Source organism: Ochotona curzoniae, unplaced genomic scaffold (assembly GCF_017591425.1).
Source record: "Ochotona curzoniae isolate NIBS_2020 unplaced genomic scaffold, NIBS_Ocur_1.0 scaffold_4701, whole genome shotgun sequence".
NCBI lineage: Eukaryota > Metazoa > Chordata > Mammalia > Lagomorpha > Ochotonidae > Ochotona > Ochotona curzoniae.
In genome coordinates, this window is record NW_024467122.1 from 63,929,087 (window position 1) to 63,947,342 (window position 18,256).

At 46.3% G+C, this 18,256-nt stretch overlaps 1 protein-coding gene across 1 annotated transcript in view; it reads right to left on the reverse strand.

Moving 5' to 3' along the window:
- Positions 1-18,256, reverse strand: part of MYO1E (myosin IE) — a 194,525-nt gene that overhangs the window by 113,906 nt on the left and 62,363 nt on the right. The gene's annotated exons all lie outside the window — the stretch shown is intronic.

The following is an 18,256-nucleotide window of genomic DNA, read 5'->3' on the forward strand; positions in this document are numbered from 1 at the left end:
AATTTCCCAAGTAATCTAAATTGTTGTCTCTCCATGAACTTATCACTGTCTATGCAACATTGACCTTCCACATTCAAAATAAACATTGTGACAGCAGTGAGGAAGTGATCTAAGAACACGCCTGGAAGGGAGGACCTCGCCCAGCCCTGTACCCCTGTCTTCTTGTGGGATTTGCTGTTCAGAATCAGGGGTAGTCACCGAGTACTCTGAGCTACAGAAGTTCCTTGATTTTGGCAGCAGGTCATCTAATGGTAAGAACTGGTCTTGGGTAGATAAGTATGGAGGAACGTGATTCATAAATAACAACAGCCAATACATAGAGCACACACAAAGCCTGTGTTTTCTGGGGGTGGAGGATACAAATGATTTCCTGGAGAAGAAGCCATCTGAAGTAAATCTGAAATATTTTGAGTGTGCCACAGAAGAGTACAGGAAGAAGGATCACTTATTATAAATTTATTAACCAGGGCAAAATACGAATATGAAGATATTTCAAAATGTTTGTGGAGAAAATAGAGCAGGTGTTACAAAATATTTATTTCCCCATAAACTTTAAGATCCCTTATGTGCATGGATTAAAAATAATTTTTATATCAAAGTAAAACATTGCTAACTATTTCCATGAACTTTGGGAAGTTCCCTAATACCTATAGAATAAAGGTAAACACATGGCACTACAGCGTAGTGGGTGAAACTGCTCCACTTCCAATCCAGCTAAGGGGGAGAGCGTCAGGGGATGGCCCAAGAGCTTCAGCCCCTGCTACCCACGTGGGAGATGACCTGAAGGAACCTTCTGGCTCCCACCTCCAGCTTGGCCCAGTTCTGGCCACTGTGGCCATCTGCAGAGTGAACCAGCAGATGGAAGAGCTCTTTCTCTTTCTCCTAGAACTCTTTCAAACACATAAATAAATCTTTCAAAATATTAATAAAATAAAAACATGCAACAAAATGTCAGAAGACCTTACTATGTTTTTTTTTTAATTAAAAATTTTCATTTATTTTTATTGGAAAGGCAGATTTACAGAGGAAAGATCTTTCATCCACTGATTCACTTCCCAAATGGCTGCAATGGACAGAGCTGAGCTGATCAAAAGCGAGAAACAAGGAGCTTCTTCCGGGGTTGCAGGGTCACAAGGCTTTGGGCCATCCCTTACTGATACCCAGGCCCCAAGCAGAGAGCTGGATGGGAAGCAGAGCAGCTGGGACATGAACTGGTCCCATATGGGATCCCGGGGCCAGCAAGGAAAGGATTTAGCCAATAGGCCATTATGCTGGACCCAACCTTACAATGTTTTCAACCAACACTTCATGCTTCCTACTAGAAACATCGGGTACTGAGAAGGTTGGTGAATATGGATCTGGATATAGGTCCCTGCTGCTACTTGGGAGTGCATTACTTGAGGAACGAACAACAGGGAGACAGAATCTGAATGAAGCTATATAGCAAAGGCCAATTACTCAAACATCAAGACAAAGACAAGAAAAGGGAATACGAAGGAGGCTCTTGAGAGGACAGAGGTGGAAAGAAACAAGCTGGAACCCACACTAAACTGCATCTGAAACTTCTGTTGAACTGTCCAATATTTCCTCTGGAGGAGACAAATCCTATGCAAATCCTAAGAGGTTCTACGGAAAGCAATCTTTAAGAGTTGGCCAAGGGGCCACCATAGAAGAAGTGTGCCAGTACCAAGGGCTCCAGAGTTGGAAAGGGATCTGCAGGGCTTGCCATCCATGCGGTCTTGCAGCGGGAAACTGCCTATCTGATATATTTGGCTTTCTCAGAACCACATGAAGCTTCAGTTCTAGACAATTACCTCAGATCTCACCACACCTTCTTCCTCTTGTGGCAAAACAGAGAATAAAAAGCACTGACTGCCACATGACTCACTGAATTTCCATTGAATGCCCAGGGTCTACATTCAATCACATAGATTCCTAATGCCTCCTCCCTACCTCCCTCTTTATCCAGCTCTTTAGTATCCCCACCACCACTACTCCGGCATAGAAGACCAAGCCTCCACAGTAACTAGCTCATAGGTTTGTTGGTTGGGTTTTAATTCCAGGAGATAGTTGCTTAACTATAGTCCAGAGTTTGGCTTTTCTGCTTGAAGAACTAAGCACAAGGGAAGACAGAAGGCTATTAATAAGTGGTTCTGTAATTCCTACAAAGGACAAGAACAGCACAGCTCTGTGTCCTAGTGGATGTGAGGGCTGTCATTCTAAGCCACACAGGCTGCCTTCTCAAGGTCTTGAGGTCCGATCCAAGAGCTTCTCTGTCTAGCATATCACTTCATTCCTGCCCGCCCTGACTCACAAGCTGCTCCCTCCTCCATCATACGGCAGTTATTCCCCAGAGAACAGGGATCTCGATACAGTTCATGGGTGTTCATTATCCCAGATATCAGACACTGAAGCTGCTCACCCTTGGGTCTTGAGTCTCTTTCACCTTCCTGTCTTCTATCCAATGCAGTAAGGAACTACAGTGAATTGAGTGTTAACTACAGACAGCCTCCAACTTAGGATTCAAGTTATAAGTGAAGAGGGTAAAGCATGGTGATGGAAACCACTAGAAACCAAGCACGGATGTACAGGTTCTCATCCCAGCCCCACAAAGCTTAGAAGTTGGCTCCAGGCAAGGGTGGGTGTTTAGCTAATGGTTAAGACGCTCACATCAGGTACCTGAGTTTGATCCCCAGGTCTGGTTTCTAGCTAGCTAGCTTCCTGCTAATACAGAATCCGGGAGGAAACAGCAATGGTTCAATTACTTGGTCCTGCCATCCATGGAAATCTGGATGGAGTCTGGCTCCTAGAATCAGCCCTGGCCACGGTGCTGGATCCAAAGGATGCATGCTCTCTCCACCCCCCTCAGATAATTGCCCTGTTTAAAAAAAAAAAAGAAAAGAAAAGAAAAGAAAAGAGAAAAGAAAAAGAAATCCCTACTGTGAAACAAAACACCTGTTTTCTGTTGCAAGGGCCATCAGAGCTGCTGAACAGAGCCATGAATGAGGCAGGATGCAGCATAGCGGGAAATGGTCAGCATTCACAACCCTACACACTCAGAAGCAGAAGCCAGCATTTGTGCCAGGACACAGGCTCCTGCCCTAGAAGTGTGAGACCACGTATTGTGGTTGCAACCCCGAGCATGCTATATCCCCATACCCCCACCTCTTTTGCTGTAGATTGAGACAGAGACAGGTGTAGCTACCAATGGTCCCATGTGGGACACCAGGGGTGGAAACGTCCCCACCCCCGCATGAAGATGACCATTTCCCTCAGTGGCAAAGACCCCATCTCTCTATGAGAGCGCCTCCTTTCTGGTTCCTCCCTTTGAAATAACAATGTTTTGAAATACGGGGTCATGGACAAACCATGGCACTCCAGCAGCCCCCAGGGGAGCAAGGCCCCACAGCACACAGGGAGGACCACAGCAGAGGCAGGGCTCGCCAACTGAGAAGTGAACAGGGTAACACCCAACACACAGGGTTATTTGGGCACCCCGACCATGACAACAAATGAGAGGCAAAGTCCCCATTTGCAAGGTCTCAAGTGTGGACTCCCTGGACTCCAACACGACATCTAGATGATTCAACTGGACATGAAAGCTCTAGAAAATGGAGGCACACCCACACTCACAGAATAGCCTTGTATATACAGGGCTGGCTCACATTTAACAGGCAACATCAAGACTCAGGCATCCCCCCCACTGAGGAAGAGGCTGGCTGTGGGGCTTGGAATGGAAGCTCAGCTGGCTAATGCCACCACTGACCGTGTGCTGTGTGGAGTTGCACTGACTGGCATATGCCTAAGCAGGGTGGGGATTGGAGCAAAAACTCAGGTGAGCTGACTCCCACGGGCAGCAATTATTGCCTCCTGAATGGTGGCCTTCACCATTCCCTAGGAAGGAACCCCAGAGTGGCCCCCAAAAATATCCTTGGACAGTTTCCTTTCTGGATGCAGCCAGGGGAGGTGGTGGGAGGAGTTATCCTCACACTGAGTAACTCCAGTCTTCCAATGCCCTTCAGATGCCCAGAATGGGAGGCAGTTCAGCATAAATACAACAGGCCCAGTGTTGGGAGAGCCAAAGGGGAGGGAGGTGACCAGAGCTACTCTAACTTCAGGAAAGAGTCTACTGCATGGTATTTTACATAACAACTTGGAAACAAATGGGTGTCAATATTTCAGACACAAAGATCAATATACAAGTAGATGGTTAATTAATGAAATTGATACCTCCTTCCATGATGCAACTGGGCTTTGAGAAATCTACCTTATGACATACTTGCACAAGGATGCCAAGACACACATGCAGATTTGGTCACTGCAGCAAAGCTGGTAACAGGAAAACAGAAAGCATGGCTGAAGCACGCATTAGAAGGTGGCCCATCTTGCAAAAGTGTGCTATATAATCACAAAAGGAACTCATTCATATTGTAGACATTGAGAAGACCTTCAAGACGCACTGTTCCATAAAGAAAGCAATCAATACTGAACAACCATAGAATCAACCACATATATTGAAGTTTCTTTACAAGGCATGTGTGTCATAACCATGCTGTTGAATGATACCCGTGGTACCTTTTGGGAAAAGCCTGAGATTTTGGGAGAAGGGTACCCCCTACAATCCATTTTCTACTTTTCTGCACCATTTACATTTTCTACCCTTACGTATGTGTTAGGAAAATACAGAAATAAAGAGAAACAATGAAAAAAAGTTAATATAATCCAGCACTTTCTTGAATGGTGTTGGGTCTGATCATGATTTCTCTGTCAAAAGTTGGGGCTGTCATCTTAAATCTGGATTCTGCAATGTTTCCAGGTTTAAAAGGTGGTCATTATCATAACTGGCACAGTTAGCTGCTCTAAGCGCACAGCACATCAGCAGATCCTATTTCTGGAAATTTTGGGCCTAGAATGCCCTCCATGAGGCTGGCATTGTGGCATGCTGAGGCCAGTTGCCCTCGGCAATGCCAGCTAGCATCCTATACTGACCACTGGTTCAAGTCCTGGCTGCTCCCCAGGTAAGCAGAGCAGGATGGCACAAGTACCTGGGCCCCTGCCACCCACACAGGATGGAACTCCAGACTCCTGGCTTCAGCTTGGTCCACTTTCAGCTATTGTAGCCTTTGCAGGTGGGGGAAAGGGAGTCGACCAATGCATGGACGCCCTCACTCATTCTCACTCTCCCCTTTAAGTAAATCACTCTTTAGAATGCCTCCAATATCACAAAGACCTCACCCTGAGAAGCAGAAGAACCATATTCTTTCTGTGAACAACAGACAACAGTAAGCTTGCAGTAGAACAGAGCTTCCATCTTAAAGGAGTTTCTTCCGTACCAGGTAGAACAGTCATGAGCAGAAAGGAACAGAAAAACTATTCACTTGTACTTTGATCTTTTAATATTTTGGAGTTTTACCTTTTCGCCTTTCTGCTGTTTCACTAGAATGAAACATCTATTTCCACTACAAATGATGGAAAACCAACCATCAATAACTGTACAATGTTTGTATACAGAACTATGATCAAGTCATTACAAGCCAGTATGAAACTCAGTGTATTTCAAACCCCTCAATATTTTTTGCTGATGAGAAGATCATAGGTGTGCCGGATGGCAGGGACAGCAGAAAAGGAAGTATTTCTGAAGCAGAGGGTAGGGCAGGGCAGGGCAGTCAGCAGCCAACAAACTATCCCCACCCTCCAGGGCCCTGGTGTAACTGAATCAACATTCACTGGGCCTGTAGCTATGTGTCAAAGCTTTCTGTGATCTTGTTTAATCCTTACATCATCGACAAGACCCAAGCATTACAATCCTTGTCATTATTTAACAAATGGGGCAGCTGAAGCCTCAGGCTGCAATGTATCAGGCTACATGGAAAGGAATTGGAATGGGCACTGAAGAGGGGAGTGGCCTATAAGGCAGGGGGAATGGAAGTCTCAGGGCCTGTGGATGTGCATAGCAATTGGATTCATCTAAATAATTGCGACCTAACCAAAGGTTTAATAATTGGACAGCACATTCATGCCCATGATTTCATTTCATATTTGAGACTTGGTGCTGGGAATGCTAAACCCCCTTTTCTTGCTCTTTCTGCTACACCACAGTCCATGTCGGGTACCATCCCCAAGGCAAGGCAGTCAATGGCTTTAGCACCACTGTGGGTCCAGAGGTGTCTCAGCTGGGGCAGACTGGAGTTACCCCTCCTGGAAGGGACAGCTCCCATAAAAGAAGTGGTCCATGGTGGAACCTACATACAATCCTTTGTCCAATCTGGAATGATTATGAGTCCAAAAGGGGGTGTTACTGATGACAGAACTGGAGCAAGAGGCAAGCAGAATGGATGGATCTATGAGCAACTTGACCTCAGAAGAGCCAAGGGTAATTCTCAAGGACCAGCATCGCCTCACCCCCAGTTGAGATGCTGAGGCATTTACGTAACGCTGAGCTTGTCCCCTTCTTAGCAGAAAAGGGTGCATGCCACACTGCATCTAGGACTGTTTCAAAGCTCTCATAGCGGGGTCATCAAACCAACTCCCCACCATTTCTGGGGTAGAGTACATTGCATGGGATGTCATGGTTGGGAAGTGAAGTGCAGCAGGACACATCATGCTGGCAACACGAGTTCGACTAGAGCCTGGGATGCGAGGAGGAAAACAGGGTTTATAAAAAAATAACAGGGCCTGGTACCATAGCCTAGTGGCTAAAGTCCTCACCTTGCATGTGCCAGGATCCCACATGGGTGCCAGTTTAATCCTGGTGGCCCCACTTCCCATCCAGCTCCCTGCTTGTGGCCTGGAAAAGCAGTATAGGACAGCCCCAAAGTCTGGGGACCCTGCACCCAGGTGGGAGACCTGGAGTATGCTCTTGGCTTTGGATCAGCTCAGATCTGGTCATGGTGGTCCCCAGAGGAGTGAATCAGACAAAGACCTTCCTCTCTGTCCACCTTTGTATATCTGAGTTTCCAATGAAAATAAATAAATCTTTAAAAAAAAAAGAAAGGGCAAAGTCCCCCAATTTGGTTTTAATTAAATATGTTCATGTTCAATAGCTCCATATGAAATACGGTTATTAAAATGTTCATTGTTTACATCTAAGTGTATATTCTGCACGGTTTGATTTTGTCCCTGTACACTTATTTATAAAATATACACTCGCGCGGCCCAGCGCGATGGCGCAAGTGGTTAAGGTCCTCGCCTTGCACGCCCGCGATCCCATATGGGCACCGGTTCTATCCCGCATCCCCGCTTCCCTTCCAGCTCCCTGCCTGTGGCCCGGGAAAGCAGTCGAGGACGGCCCAAAGCTTTGGGACCCTGCCCCCGCGTGGGAGACCCGGAAGAGGCTCCTGGCTTCGGACCGGCATAGCATCGGCCGTTGTGCTCACTTGGGGAGTGAATCATCGGTCGGAAGATTTTCCTCTCTGCCTCTCCTCTCTGTATATCCGCCTTTCCAATTAAAAAAAATAATAATAACAATAATAATAAATCTTTCAAAAAATATACGCTCAAAGGGATTTTCATAGTACAAACATTAGATTGCAAATAAGATTATGGATGCAAAAGTGAAATGGAATATATAAAGGGATGACACTTTTTTCTCTGTTTTGTTACTCCCTGTCAACTTAGGGCTCCAAGTCTTGTTTACTCCAACTTGCCACTTTAGCACATACTTCTTTAAACAACAGCAGGAAAAGAAACGGCCTTTTTTGTTTGTTTTTTGCCTGAAATGTCATTCCCAAAAGGATCATTTTCTCTACCAATGAACAGTTCAAATCCAGGAAATTTTAAATACAAGTCAACATATTCTATCACTTTTAAGACATTTTAGTGTCATATTTTAACAATCTGAAATTAGCATGAGTCTTATCTGATAACTGACAGGTTTTGTTTTTGTTTTGTTTTGTTTTGAACTGGAGAGGGGGGAGGCAGATAAGAGAGCTCTCATCAGCTGATTCACTTCCTAGTTGGCTGCAATTTCAGGTTGAGCTGGGACCAGAACCAAGAACCAGGAACTCCACCTAGTTCTAAGTAAGTGGCAGCAATCGAAGCACTGGAGCCATCACCTGCTCCCTAGGAGCATATGTGCTGGCAATCGGGAGTCAAGATCAAGAACCAAGAATTGAAGCCTGACACTGCTAGGCCAAATGCTCATTCCTGCTGCGCTTTTGGAAGCACGAAATAATTACGGCCAGTAGCACCTCCAGTGGGACGAATTATGATGCGTAACTAAGGGTTTCTAAATACCACAAATATTGCCAGTGTGTAATATTACAAAATATCCTAAAGACTTTATTTTTTATCTGCCAAATATGAATTTCACATCTGGAGCCACAATGGTATTATTTTTAATAGTGAGGCTAAGGACCATACAGCTTTAGAGGCCTTGTAATAAACAGTGGCAGCACCTGCTCCTACCTCTATCCCAATACAGGATGAGGGCAAGGGTCCTGGGTAACAAGCCTCTGATTGCCAGGCCACAACCTAAGGAGAGCTTTATTACATTTAAAGACAGAAAAGAAAATCACCTAAGGATTTACTTATCTGAAAGAAGAGTTACAGAAAGAGAGAAAAAGAAAGATCTTCCATCCAGTGGCTCACTCTTCAAATGGCCCTAAAAGCCAGGAGGGCGGAACTCCATCCGTGTGTTCCACAATTGTGGCAAGGGCTCAAATACTTGGGTCATCCTCCATTGCTTACACAGGTACATTAGCAGGGAACAGGGATCAGAGGTGCAAGACGTGGGTCATCTGCTGCTTTTCCTAGGTATATTAGCAGGGAGCTGGATCAGAAGTGGAGCAGCTAGGATTCCAACTGCTTCTGATTTGGGATGCCTGTGCTACAGGTGATGGCTTAACCCACTGAACCACAGTACTGGCCTCAGTAATTTTCTGTTCAATATGTAAAGAGACCTTTAGTTTTGTACCCCTTCCAGACTAAAGGGTCCTTCAGTAGTAGCTCCCTGTGAAACAGAGAGGTAGGGTGGTGCCGCTCACCCTAAGCAATAGGTCTCCACTGAGATTACTACAGTGTCCAACCTCCCAGCAATTTCTCTGACATACACCATAGCTCAGCACAGTGTTTCCTAAACCTCCTCATCTTCAATTATCCTAACATTCCTATATCTAATTCTACCTGTCCTATGCTTCAAGTCATCTATAAAGCATTGTTTTATTCTGCTAAATTCTAAACAATCATCACCACAAAATTCCCAAGTTTTCATGTTCATCTTATTTCTTCAACGTGCAAAACTGACTACAAAAAGAAACATTTTAACATCCACCCTAGAGCTGGGCAATCATTCAGCACAGGGGCCAAGTCTCAGCCTGAGACACTGCATCCTCTGGCGGAATCCTGGCTCCTCTGCTTCAGATCCAGCTTTCTGCTGATGTGCACGCTGGCAGGCAGCCAGTGACAGGTCAAGCAACCGAGTCCCTGACATCCACATGGGGTACGTGGATTGATTTCTGGACTCCTGGCTTCAGCCAGGCCCAACTCTAGCTGTAGCAAGTATTTGGGGAAAAGGAACCGGTGGATCAAAGATTTCTGTATCTTTCTGCTCAGATCTGCTTCTCAAATAAATGCAAATAAATACATTTTTTTTTAAAAAGCACATTCCACTTCCAATCTACCTCAGCACCATGTTCCACATGTGGGGACTCCTTGTGGTTTTCCTGCCAACATCAAGCCTTGTCTAGGGACTATTTTCCCAGAGGTATTTTTCCTCTAACTGCACAAAGTCTCATATGGCAACACCAGACTTCCCATCGAGTCGGTAGGCAAGAGCCTGGGTTTTGTTTTCTTAGAAAATGACCCTATAGTGTTCAGGGCTGAATTTCCTACTTTTCCCATCCAGGACCCAAACAGCCCTGCCCAACTTCCTTTGCCTCGGAGCCAGCCACACGTGGGATCCTACAGTGTCCCAGAAACAGGTCTTCTCTTGAGGCAGAGGAGTAGCACATTCTTGGGTACATGCTCTTCATTCTCTCAGTAAGTGCTCCCATGAGCATGCATCTCTTTCCCCTCAATCTCCAGGAAACCTAGGATGGAGGTTGCCCAACCTCCAGTCTGCCCCCAGTGCCCTCTGAAGCTCAGCAGGTTTCAATGCCAACAACACATCTGGGAGACCCGTGTCCCCACGACCCAGCTGATAGCCTAGGCTCTCTGTCCTGGAGCACCCATGTCCTCCAAGCATGGCTACTGCTTCTTGGGGCCCAGCTGCTGGCATCCTCGGGGGTGGTGTGAGTGGTCATGAGATCTGGAGCCCTGGGGGCAGCAGGTCTGGCATGGAAAGCGTCAAGTGTGAGCCAGGCTTCCCTAAGGTGTCCTTTTGCAGCACTACGCCCTGCCTGACTCTCAGGCTGAAGCTCCCACTATACCACTTACCATGCACAGCACACTGGGTTGTGTTTAAAGGGAGATCTTCAGTACCTATGCCCATATGTTCCTCCCACTTAGAACAGGCCTCCATGGAACTCCTTACCACCCCTCCCCACAATTCCATACTTGCCGAACTCCCACCCAGCTCACTCAGGCATTATCTTCTCTGGCATCGCCCAGCCCATCACTGCACTTAGGATCCATCATTTCTGGAACTAGCGCAGTGCCATGGAAAGTCAATCCTCTGCCTGTGGCACCAGCATCCCATATGGGTGCCGGTTCCTGTCCCAGCTGCTCCACTTTCCATCCAGCTCTCTTCTCATGAACTAGGCAAGCAGCAGAAGATGGCCCAAAGCCTTAGGACCCTGTACCCATATGGGAGACCGAGAGGAAACTCCTGGCTCCTATCTTTGGATCGGCTCAGCTCCAGCTATTGCAGCTACTTAGGGAGTGAGTCGGGATGGAAGATCTCCCACACTGTCTTTCCAATACAGACTTTTTTTTCTTTAAGGAATCACCTCTTCCTAGGTGCCCACACCCATTAACTGCTTGCCCACAGGAACCAGGTTTAATTCACCCTTCCACTGGCCAGGACCTGATGCACAGTGAGTATATCCCAAACATGTTAAATAAAACAGAATATACTCAAAATGCATCAAATACTTACATTAGACATTACTTCCAATGCATTTTACATTGTAACCTAGGTAACCCTCACAGCCTCCTGAGGCAAGAAATGGAAGCATAGATGGGTTGAATGGTTTGCTAAAGTTCAACAGCTGGTGTTTAAACCCCAGCTGCCTGGCCACGAATCTCAGCTCTCCATCATCATGCTTCACCATTGTGATCAAGTGGTTTCTGAAAAGAGCAATTGTTCCGAGGATCATCACAGCTGCCTCATTGTCTCTCTCTTTTTTAAAGATTTATTTATTGGAAAGGCAGATATACAGAGAGAAGAAGAGACAGAAGATCTTCCGTCCGATGATTCACTCCCCAAGTGAGCACAACGGCCGATGCTACGCCGATCCAAAGCTAGGAGCCAGGAACTTCTTCCTGGTCTCCCACACGGGTGCAGGGTCCCAAAGCTTTGGGCCATCCTCGACTGCTTTCCCAGGCCATAGGCAGGGGCTGGATGGGAAGTGGAGCTGCTGGGATTAGAACCAGTGCCCATATGGGATCCCGGCGCATTCAGGGCAAGGACTTTAGCTGCTAGGCCATGCGGCCGGGCCCTCATTGTGTCTTATAAGCGAAATGCATCTTGGGTTTGATTGGTCTCCCAGAGGTCCCCCACCCCCTGCCGAAACATGGCAATGGGAGACATAGGACCTCAAAGAGATGGGCCTTACTGGGAAGCAATGAGGTCATCAGAGGTGCTGCCCCTGTGCAGACCTTGGGAAGACTTCGGGAGCTGTTGTCGCAGAGCAAGCCTTAGCCCGCCTTAGCTCTCTGGCTTCCTGTCTTCCCTTGTTTTTTACTCCCTCTCCTTCCCACATCCACCACTGCAATGTCAACAACTACGTGGTCCTCACTAAAGCTTAACCAATGCCGGTAACAGATCCTTAAACCTCCAGCACCATGAGCAAAATAAACCTCTTTTCATGATAATGCACTCAGTCTTGGGAATTCCACTATAGTAATGGAAAACAAGCCAATGCAATCAGCTTCCCTCGTCTGCACAGTAACACCATGAAGTACTTTCATGAACGTTATTTCCTACAGAGGAGAAAAGTACCACTTGGCATAGAGTGCCTGGTTCAAAGTCTTCCCTCAGCAAGGGGCCCACCGAGTAGCCTGCCCACACATGGACTCACATGGACAAAGGCTCCATGTCCCAGAGCTGGCCTTGACAAGATGTGTGTTCCCAGCACACAGGGCTGTGCCTGGTGCCAGTGCTAGTTAATGAACCTGGTCCAGGCTTTGGTGCATCTCAGAACATCTTTGCTGTGTTCAGATAGCCGGTTGTAGGGTGCTCACTGGTGGAGCAGGTAAGGGCCCTAATCTCAACCTTTTCCAAAAAAGAAGGAAGTTTCCAAAGCTTTCCTATTAGGCCCCAGCCCAAGAGGTCAGAGAGGATATGCTGCTCCCAAGACAGTTCTTGGGATCGGCCCTATGGTGTGGCAGGTGAGGCTGTTAGGAAATAGACACGGAAGAAAAGACGCTGGGTAGGAATCCACAACCAAATTGGATTTATTATCAAAGAGAAAAATACAACCACAAAGGGTGACCAACTGCCTGTGAGGATGGAGTGACCACACGGCAGGGGAACAGTCCTTCACCCCTGAAGAATGGGCTTTTTATACCCTGAGGTCTTGGGGATATTCCTGGGGGTGGGCGAATTCCAAGAAGTTAGAGGAGTGGGTGGGAACCAACCAGTTTTTCCCAGGCATTTCAACTAAGGTAGGTCTTGCTCCCTGGGGACAAGGAAATGGAGAGACGGGTGGAGGCAGGTTAGACTGGTTCTTTGAAATGCAGTGTAAGAGTCCTTGGTGGGAGAGTCTGTTCAATCTTTCCAAGGGAATAAGGTCCAAATTTGTGTTCTTCCTTCCTTCACAAGCTGCAGCCTGCAGCGTTGACATCCCATATGGGCTCTGGTTCAAGTACCAGCTGCTCCACTTCCAATCCAAGCTCCATGTTCATGTGCAGAGAGCCCAGGTCCTTGGGTCCCTGCACTCATATGGGAGACTTGGAAGAGGCTCCTAGCTTTGGCCTGGCCCAGCCCTGGCCTTTGTGGCCCTTTTGGGAGTGAACCAGAGAACGAAAGACATCTCTTTCTTCATAAGGCAAGTTCTCTTTCTCATAGCACTATAGTCAAAATCAACTAACTAATCTTGACCTCACCACTAAAAACAGCAAGACACTTTGAGTTACAAAAATAAATTAATCAAAGGGCAAAATGGGGGAGGGAGGCACTATTACGGCTCAGAGGGTTAAGCTGCTGCCTGGGATGCCCACATGCCATATCATGAGATGCTTCTCACCCAGCTTCTTGCCAATGTGCTTAGAAGCCTATGACAGCTCAAGTGCCTGAGTCCATGTCCCCGACACAGGAGACCAGGACAGAGTTCTGGGCTCTTGGCTTCAGCACGGCCTAGCACGGGATCTTGCAGACATTTAAATCATTCTCTCTTTCTCCCTTCACTAAGTAGATCCAAATAATTTTCTAAAATATTATAAAAGTGGCCTATTTACCTCCACTGCTCTTAACTCTTAATCAAATGATGGAAGAGTAACACCAGCATCAGCTGCTTTTACAGTGGTGAAGGTGCTAGCTTAGCCAATCACCAGACACTTGACAGTCCCTAAACGGAGCTTAGGCGCATTCACTCCTGTTTTCCAGTACAAACACCTTGGGGAATGTAATTTGCCTTGCTAATCCAGCAGTGGATCTGAACCAACAGCCTCAGGTAAAACTACCTCGCACATGCTCCTGTGATCTCAGGAGGCCAGTTTCACAAACTTGTGTTTTTGACAATTAAGGCAATGTATTTTATCTATGCCTAGTGCTTGCTTCGGCAGTACATATACCAATCCATGCACAGAGTATTTACATTATATACTGCATATTGTACAATATATATCGTATACCTATAGGTATACAAAATCCCATCAGATTTTGTGTCTTACTTTTTGGTTTGCAATCCATAGTCTAGTCTCTGAAGCAATGTCAGCTGCTTAGTTAGCTGGTCTAATTGAATTACAAGCCGAATTAATGATGCAGGTAGATCTGCTAGAAATACCAGCACCAATAGACTCTTGTTCTTTTATTGTGTCAGAGAAATAAAACCAGGAAGGTAACTGAACAATTTCTTGACACAATGAACCACAGAAGGAAGAAATTCTAATTTGAATGCTATTCAGAAAAAAAAAAAAGCAGCAAAGGCTTGTCAGCCAGGTACAACAGAGGTGACATCAAGCAGTTGAAAGTCTGCCTGGACACACGATCATCCACCACATCTCTTCTACGCCGAAGGAAAATATGCATTATTTATAAGGACAGGCAAAATGGTGGAGAGGTGGCAACATGAGACAGCCAACTAGCGATACTTCAAAGCTTTCTCAGGTATTTCATTTTTTCTGAAAAATGAACAGTTTGACATCTCTGAATGTGAACTTATAAAAAAATAGATTTGTAAGAATGGAAAATTTTGGGGGGGATTGATTTATTTTATTGGAAAAGCAGAGTTACAGAGAGAAGAGAAGTTCCTTCATTTGCTGGTTCACTCTCCAAATCGCTGCAAAGGCCAAAGCCGGGTTGGTATGAAGTCGGGAGCTTCTTCCAGGTCTGCCATGTGGGTGCAGATGGCCCACGGCACACCAGCAGTGTGGACTTGACATGGAGTCCATATGGGATGCCCAGCACAGGCAGAAGCTTAGCTTGCCATGCTACTGTACTGGTCCAGGAGTTTCAATAACCATGGTTTTCTAAAGTTGTTTATTTGAGCCAAGAGTTAGACACAGTGGAAGCAGGATCTGGGGACTAATTCCATAGAAGGAACTGCAAAGATAGGTGTGGCTTCACCATCTGCCACTCCAGGGTTCTCTATCAAAATGTGCGTTTCCCAGGAGGCCACCAACAGTTCAACTCTTGCCCTCTCTTTTGACCAGCTTGCTTCTCTTTATTTACAAACACAGACAAAGGAAAGGACAGTAAACAGATGACAGAACAAAAGAAAACATCTTCCCTCTTTAGGAAGGGAGATTTTAAGTGAGTGGCATCCTCAACTGCTCCCTGGCTCAGACAACTTCCAAGTAAAGGAAATGTTTCAAGACACTGAGTAACAGCAGTACTACAGGCGTTCCAACCACAGTCTGAGGCAGGTCGCACAGCCTCGGCAAGCCCCAGCTGCTTTATCTGTGAAGCAGGAGTACAAGGACTTGAGGGCATGACAGAACACACATAGTTAACGTTCCAATAGGCCCCAGGTAAATGCTCAGTTTTATACTAGTTGTTAGTAAATGAACCAGAAATGCTGGTGGCTGGTAAGAGTGCTCTAATTGCCGATGTGATGGTTCAAGAAAGAACCTTCTGCTCACCTAGTTAACAAGAAAATTAAAGCAGAGACCAGATCTGATTTTAAAAAGAAAAACCTTGAGTTTCCTGATGTGTGATAACAGAATAAACATTTGAACACAGGATTCTCTGAGAAGAGGAACCTGCTACAGTTGAGTAGAACACTTTCAGGCCCGGAGCAGTGGCCTAACGCTTTGAATGCACCAGAATCCCATATGGACACCGGTTCTAATCCTGGCAGCCCTGCTTCCCATCCAACTCCCTGCTTGTAGCCTGGGAAAGCAGTTGAGGACAACCCAAAGCCTTGGGCCTCTGCACTCGCATGGGAGACTTGGAAGAGCTCCAGGCTCCTGGCTTTGGTTCGATGTAGCTCCCACTGTTGGCAGCCACTTGGAGTGAGTCAACAGACAGAAGAACTTTCTGTCTCTCTTCCTCTATATATCTGACTTTGCAATAAAAACAAATAAATCTTAAAAATAGAAAGACACTTTCAACAGGTTGGCTAAGAAGGACGTCAGTGCAGTGACTAGGAGAATTATAAGGACGGTCTTGATAGACCAACAGCCAAAGCTGTGCAAACTGACCGGAAAGCAAGAAGGGCAAGAAGGAGACACAAAGTAACTTTATTTGAGAACTTTAAAGGAAGGGGCCTTGCTTATTGATCAACTAGCCCAGAGCACACACTCTCACTATACAGATGGATTCAGCCAGACATGGGGTCACAGTGCTGGTCCTGGATAGGAGCTGGGACTTCAACATAGGTTCAACTCCCATGCTGCCCCTGTGTGGCTGTGGGCTCTGAGTCCCTCTTGAGCAAACTTATCACCCACATGGGTGCTAGGGGGAAAAAGTAAGGTAATATTTTAGAATCTTACCATCAACAGCTAAGGCTGGGCATTCAAACAGTTTAAATGTCACAAATTAATGAGCAGTTGCCAACCTTTGACATTCTGCTAATCACACTACCCAAGGATATCGGTCTCCATCCACGTATTAAGTACGGGGAGAGCTTAATTTATTCTTTTAAAAAGGCACGCAAATTAAGCTTTAAGGTACTCCTCCCACATTTCATCTTGCATATATAAATATGTAGATGCCCCCCCCCTTCAGGAACCATTGTCTCAGAAATGCTTGCCTACCTTCCAAGGTTGAGACCTCTGTTTATGGAAGACAAAATAAAAGTCAAAGTGTTGGCTGAAAATCCAGACACAAGCTGGAAGACACCTCCAGAAGATGGGAAAAGCTGGAAGGCTGTAGTCTAACTAGAGGCTTCTGGCTGCAAGCTTCCCTAGCGCGCTTTCCAAAAGTAACTTTCCCCTGCCAGCATCACTAACATCAAAAACAAAACACGAGCTGACCATGTCTGATGAGATTAGAGGGCATTGTAGGTCACACCAGCTTAAAACTCATGACTCAGAAATCCAGCGAAATGTTTTGCGATTGGCTCTCTCGTTTCTCATTTGCATTCTGGGAGATACAAACTTGGACCACAATATGAACTTATACCATATCATCTACAGGAGTAATCCACAGAGTTTAGGGTACAAGAAATGGATAGCATTTTGCTTAAACAGAACGAACACTAGGTTGGGTATTCACATATACCATTTAGTTTGTTCTTCCAATAATCCCCAAAACACTGGCCAGCATTGTAGTATAGAACCTCCATCCCAGCTCCCAGCTAATATACCCAGGAAAAGCAGCAGATGACCCAAGTCCTTGAGCCCCTAATCCCATGTGGGAGACCTTGAAGGAGTTTCAGGCTCCAGACTTTGGTCTGGCCCAGTCCTGGTGATTGCAGCCATTTAAGAGAAAGTTTTAGAAATACGTACAACCATATTCACTTTTAGTTTTAGAAATGGATACGACCATACCCACTTCACAAATGAAAAAGTTGTTGACAAAGAGTCATGGAGTCCCAATATGTATTGGGGTTCAGAGGCTTCAGAACCAACAGGAAAGGGCTTCTGGCCAAATGGATGCCTGTGTGCCACAGAGGGCCAGGGAAGCTCTGGGTTGTATTTCTGGTCGTGGCGTATCTCAGTTCTCCCCAGCAGACAGAGGGGCAACCACTCTGCTTCTTGAACAGAAAAACAAAGATACCCACAACAACTTCCACCAAGGCTCTGGTACGAGACTAAAGAAAGGGAACTCTCTTATGACAAAAGTTCTCTGACAATAGGGAGGCAGCACCTGATGCTTCCTTTAGATGCAACAATGGCGAGTCAGACACATGGTTTCCTTGGCTACAGAACAAAGCACGCCACCCTCACCACAGGGGCTTTTCCAGTTCCTTGAACTATGTATGGGAAGGTAACTGCACTGGGTAGCTGACAGCCCAGAGCTTGGGGGCCATTCTGTGACACAGGGCCTTGGCCTCATTTCCCCTTAAAGCACTTCTCCCGGCCAGGTTCAAAGACAGACTCCATGAGAGCAGGCTTCTCGTTCAAGAGCAGGGAGGTGGGAGTGGCTGATGCTTTTCCACGGTGGCACCATCAGGGGACACATGTTAAAAATAATCTCAAAGAAATTCTCACTTCGGTGAAATAGGCAAGAATCAACAGCAACTGCCAGAATAGTTCTAGCTAGGAATTCACAGCAAGAATGTTTTACATAGCTTCCAAAGTTAAATCGCAGGCTGCTTGCAGCCCTGCAGAGTCGAGAGCTCCCTCGCTGTATGGACATGACCGTGAGTCGAGGCAGTAATAAATCACTCCGTCCCAGGGGCCGAGCCTCACCAGGGCCCACTCTCCACCTCAGGTGGGAAGGAGTGTGCTCACCCAGGTATGCAGCAAAAGGCTCAAGCAGGCAGAGCCAACAAGGCTGTGCTCACAAGTCTATTTGCAAGAACATTTGCATGGTGTCTGGTTGCAAAAG